Consider the following 5,493-nt stretch of genomic DNA (forward strand, 5'->3'; position numbering starts at 1 on the left):
AAATCATAGATTAGAGAATTGAATTAAAGTTTGTTGAACCCTTCGGAAAAAAGCCTTCTGCTTTCCTTAAAGTAATTCATGTGTTTTACTCTTGAATTTGGTTGTGGTACTTGTATTAATTTTGGTATTAAATAGGAAATTTCTTGAGGGTGGGATAAATTTTAAAAAAAAATTCTATATAATACGTAGTTAACATTTATACATTAAATCAGAGTTTCATCTTTTACTGTACGAGAGTGACTTGGAAACGAACAGTTAGAGCTGCGAACGAAAGACTGGCTTGGAAGTCTCCGGCCACGCCACCCTGAACACACCCGACCCCGTCTGATCTCGGAAGCTAAGCAGGGTCGGGCCCGGTTAGTCCTTGGATGGGAGACCACCCAGGAAGACCAGGCGCTGTAGGCGTAAAAAAACAAAACAAAACAAAAAAACGAAAACAAAAAAACAAAGCCAAAGAGCAAGCGCAGTCCAGATAAAGGTCATGAAAGACTGCCCTTGAGAGGCGGACCAGACGTGACTTAAAGCTGAGAGGAATAGACATCAAGAAGCGTCTGCCGGAAAACCATCCACGTTCCAAACACAAGGCGTTGCTAAGGGAAGTTGAATCTTCACATCCACACAGTTCAGCGGGGAAAGAGCATGCATTTCTGCCTAGGATTCCATAAACGTCCATCACAGGCGCCTGGGATTGGGCGGGGGGCTATATTTGCCTTGAGCAGGAGCAGCCCCCACCCCTGAGTCCTTCATGGACTTTGGGGGAGCTTTTCTCATTGGAGTCCCACCTGTGCATCCGGAGGCAGGAGGCAAGTCAGAGCAGCAGTCCCGTTTATGGGGCCCAGTTCCATTAGGGATAGGAGATGAAAACGCCTTCTCCTGTAAGAAACACAGAAAGAGAGCAGAGCCCCCCACCCAGCACCCCCACAGAGCCCTGCGGTTGGAGGGCAGACAGAAGCGCCCTGCCAGGTAATGAAATAAAGCACCGGCCACCCTCATCATCGAATCGCCGGCTTAACAAATAACACGCGATGACGGGGATCCCTTAAGCACAGAGCAAAACACTTTGCGGGGGACGAATCCCCGGTCTCGAGCACTTTTTTATTTTACTGCTTATACACAGAGATGCATTTTTCGTTTGCAAGTCAGAATATCACTGATTTTATCGCCGAGTTACATGAGTAACGTCCAGGAAGTTTCCCGATGAGAGTCTCAATCCGCACGTGACAGATGACCTGAATAATCGAGGTCCTCTTCTTCGAGATTCAAACCGTCACATCTCCTTGACCGCCCGCTCTGCATTTTCATTCCCATTCCACATGCTAAGTTCAGGCTGCTCAGGCTCATTTTTCTTGTGCCGAATGAGGCATTGAATTAAATTTTCCAAATACAAATGAAAGGGTATCTCTGTATTACCAGGAAGATTTGTGTCTCGTTAAACAATACAGTGGTCGGAGTCCAATGAGTTCACAAGAGCTACTCAAACCAAATTGGGTTTGCCCATATTTTAAAGCTTTTTCGCATTTCGCTTATGTATTTATTCTACACAACCGCATAAATCTTAAAGCAACTAGAGTCAGCTGAAAAGAGAAATGTTCTTCTAAGCATTCGCCGTGAATAAAAGATATTCAGGGACATAGGCTGGGGAAGATTGGCAACAGACTGAAATAAGCAGCGATAACCGATGAGCTCTGCTGATTTAACACACTTCCAGGAAAGGGTAGGCTGGCAATCACTCGACGTAGCGATTTTTCTTTCTGTGTAAAATGTTTCTCTTGCTAAAGAAACTCTCAAATACGAAGTGATCGTCACCGTGTGTTTTAACCGTCTACGATTCACTAACTGAATATGTATCACTGTTCTTGGCCAAACAGAAGTGAAGGCCAGATGATTCTAAGACGGAGAGGGTTACCTTGAAACGTAAATGGATGAAAACGAGAGCTTGTTGCCTAAATGTATTTTCCTATAAGTGAATGTCAAATACACATATTTAAGTCTTTTTCTCAGCATTGCAAATTTGCTCTCCGGAGTGGTGACGCCAATTTACGGTCCTAGAAGCAGTGTACAGAAAGGCTACTAAATCTGACTCATACCAAAATGAGTTTGTGCTGCTTTGAGAAATATTTCATTATTGGCTTCATTTGCATTATTTTCGTTTATATCGTCCAGTTGTTTTGCTTCTTTCTAATTTACCGTTCTTATTCCTTGCCAATCGCTTGACTAATATTTTATCAGTAATTAATATTTCAGCTCTTACAATGCAATATTCTTGTGGTTAATGGTTTTATTATTTGTTTCATAGTTTTTCTCTTTTTCTGAGATACAGAAGTGTTTTTTTTATGTTGCATTTAATCTTTTCCTTTACAGTTTCTTCATTTTTAGAACTGCCTTCCTACTCTAAAATTATATAAATTTTTATCTTTGTTTTCTTTTTAATGACTTTATTTTTCTGCATTCAAATCTTCAAACCATTGGATTTTACTTCATAATAGTGAGTGAGGGAGAGATTTTACCTTATTTTTTTTTTCCCCAAAAATGATTAGTCGGTTGTCACATCTTTCGAAGTAATGCTTTCTTCTCTGATTAGAAACCCACTTTACTCATGTGATAAATTATTATTTATATTCGTGGTTATAATTCAGAGACAAATTTTAGTTTAGAAATAGACACAAGTATTGAAAGAAATTTTAGGACACACGAGGTGTGTTAATAGTCATCGCGCCTCTAAAAATTCAATTTGTAATATTCGACTGTCCTCTAAATTTAACTTTAACTTTCATTCTAATGAGCTTAATCTTCTTCCCTGAAAACTCAAAATATTGAGCAGCTTCTTTCTTTCCTGGGCTTATTTGGCTTTTCGGATTAATGCTTCTCTAAAATGTCGGTTGAAGTCCTTTTACCATTTTATTATTGAGTGGTTTATCTTTTTGCTGTTGAGTTTTGGGCATTCTATGTATATTCTAGATATAAGTCCTTTGTCAGACGCATGCTGATGTATTCTCCCACTGGGCCTTTCGTCCTCTGAATGGTGTCTTTTGATGAGCAAACGTCGTCGGCATTGATGAAGTCCCATTTATCAGTGTGTGTGCGCGTGTGCGTGCGTGCGTGTTTACATCTTCATGCGACTTTCCCGAGAAACGTGTTTAGATCTGTTTTATGGTTCGGCATATGCTGTTTGTTCTCCGGTGAAGTTTCGCGCACATCACTTTTTCTGTCTGATTCTCTGTCCCCTCTGCTTCTGGAATTCCAGTGACACAGGCAGTGCGCCTCGTGCTGTTCCCCGAGAACACGGCTCCGTCCTCTTTCTCGAATCTCTTTCTCTCTCTGTTCTTCAGGCCAAACAATACTACTGATCTGTCTTCGAATCTGTAGAGCGTTTCTCCAGCTATCTCTAAACTGCCGTTAAGAACATCCAGTGATTTTTTACAACGATTTCCCATCTTCCGGAGAGAGCCGTTAGGAGAAAGTTGTATGAACGTGGTTGTAACTTAGTGACGTTTTCTCCTTTCCAGGGTTCAGCTTATTGCTACATTTCGGAACTCTCTAGAACCATCAAATTATGTTGCATTAGTTTTTTCCTCAGAGTCTATACGGGTAGCCTGATATAAGCTGCTTTACCGTTACTAGAATCGGAACTGTCCGAATCAATATTGTATGTAGTTGATGAACCCTCTCCTGAGCTGTGTTTTGATGTTGTTATACTCACCCTTCAAGATTCTCTTTCGGCTCTTTATATTTTAATTCTGATACGTTCTCTTTAAATATTCTTCTAATTTGGCTTGTGAGTTTCCATAGTCTCTTGTTCTGTTGTCATGCTGTCAATTATTTCTTTAAGCACATTAGTCATTTTATTGGGCGATTCTGTTCTCTTCTGTGTCTTGGGGTCTGATGTATAGGGGGTGGGTTGTTGCTTAAGATTTGAATGTTTTAATTTATGATGACTTATTTTTTTATGTTTATTTGAGCTGTATTTTTTTTTTCCATGGTAAGTTCTTCCTCCTTAAAGTGCCTTAAAGTTCTTCAAGTGCTTTCCTGCAGAGAATTTGTATTTTCTTCAACCAAAATATGGGGGACAGATCCAGAACTGGATGGCCCGAAGGTAGCATTTGACTTGCTGTTTTCTGGGCCACACAAGTGATGGAAACGGAGGTTCTAAACCCAGAGGTGGTTAGGAATGATTAGTGGAGACGTATCTTTTTCTGTTTCTGAGTGCTCCGCGGAGTAGTAAGGCTGAGTCAGCCGGTGATCCCAGGGGTGCCTCTGCAGAGGTCGGCTTCCTCAGGTCCCCTGCGGGTGCCATCGTGCCGTGTTCCAGCTCAGGCTCTGGCCTTCAGTCCCACGTCCCCGAGAGCCTGGGACCAGGACTTGTCTCTTTCCCTGATGCTCCAAAAAAACCCGAAATTTTCTCCCACTTTGACTCTTATTAAGGCAAAAATTTTTTTTAAAAGAAAGAATCGTTTAACATTTTTATTTTTAACATCTCATTATTATCATTTTTCGGAATGCTGTAGAGTCAGTTTTTCCCAAACGTCTGTTCGGCAGTTTTACTGGAAACGGACGTTTTCCCGGTCAAATTGCTTTCCTTTCATCTATGTCAAGGCTGTGCTTTTAGGTGCACGAGGGGCTTCCGGCTCTTTAACAGCATTCCTGGGGAGTTGTCCCTGTCACCGAAGTGCCACGTCTTCCCTCGTGCATCCCGGTTGCTTACGCGGTGTGCCACTGCGTGTCACGTCAACGTTGCCACCTCTCTCCTCTCTGTGAGCGTTTGCTCGGCATTTTCCTTAGAGCCCTTCGTTTTCATCCCTCCCGTGTGCTTCTGCCCTTCACCCGCAGTGAAACGTCAGAGCTAATCTGTGTTCTCGTAACGAGAACATCTCTGGTATTTCGCAGACACGTTGGGGCCCGTCGGTAATTCCTGAGAGGATTCGTATCGTGGGAGTGTTCGTATTGTCCTCTGCTATTATTTTGTGTTTTCGTCTTCTAGTACTTTCCAGTTGCTTTTGTTTCCCTTCTGGTTTTATTACCTGTTTCTGTGTAACGGCATCGCCATCCTCGGCGGCTGCAATGACACGCATTTATTTTCTGAGTTTCCGTGGGTCAGGGGTCCGGACCCTTGCTGGCTTTTCTGCTCAGGGTCTCACGAGCCCGTAAGCCGGAGATCTGCTGTGCCCACGGCCTCACCCGAGGCTTCATGCGGGGAGGACCCACCCCCGGCTCGTGTGCCATTGGCAGCATCCAGTTCCTAGTGGGTCGTTGGACCGAGGGGCTTTGAGTCTGCTGGTTGTCAGCTGGCAGCCACCTTCCTACCGTGGGGGCCTCTGTGTCGACAGCTCACACATGACAGTTTGCTTCCTCAAAGTCAGCAGGGCGCAGTCTACGAGGGGGACCGACGGCATAGCCTCACACATGTCCCAGCGCCTGGGCTGTGCCCTGTCGTTGGAAGAAAACCAAGGTCCCCCACACTCAAGGAGAAAGGGGTCACAGGAGCTCAGGAATGCC

At 43.6% G+C, this 5,493-nt stretch overlaps 1 pseudogene; it reads left to right on the forward strand.

The window, feature by feature from the left end:
- Positions 1-286: 286 nt before the first annotated feature.
- LOC111732296 lies at positions 287-405 on the forward strand (annotated as a pseudogene).
- The last annotated feature ends 5,088 nt before the right edge of the window (positions 406-5,493 follow it).

This window comes from Pteropus vampyrus, unplaced genomic scaffold, assembly GCF_000151845.1.
Source record: "Pteropus vampyrus isolate Shadow unplaced genomic scaffold, Pvam_2.0 Scaffold439, whole genome shotgun sequence".
In the NCBI taxonomy this organism is placed as follows: domain Eukaryota; kingdom Metazoa; phylum Chordata; class Mammalia; order Chiroptera; family Pteropodidae; genus Pteropus; species Pteropus vampyrus.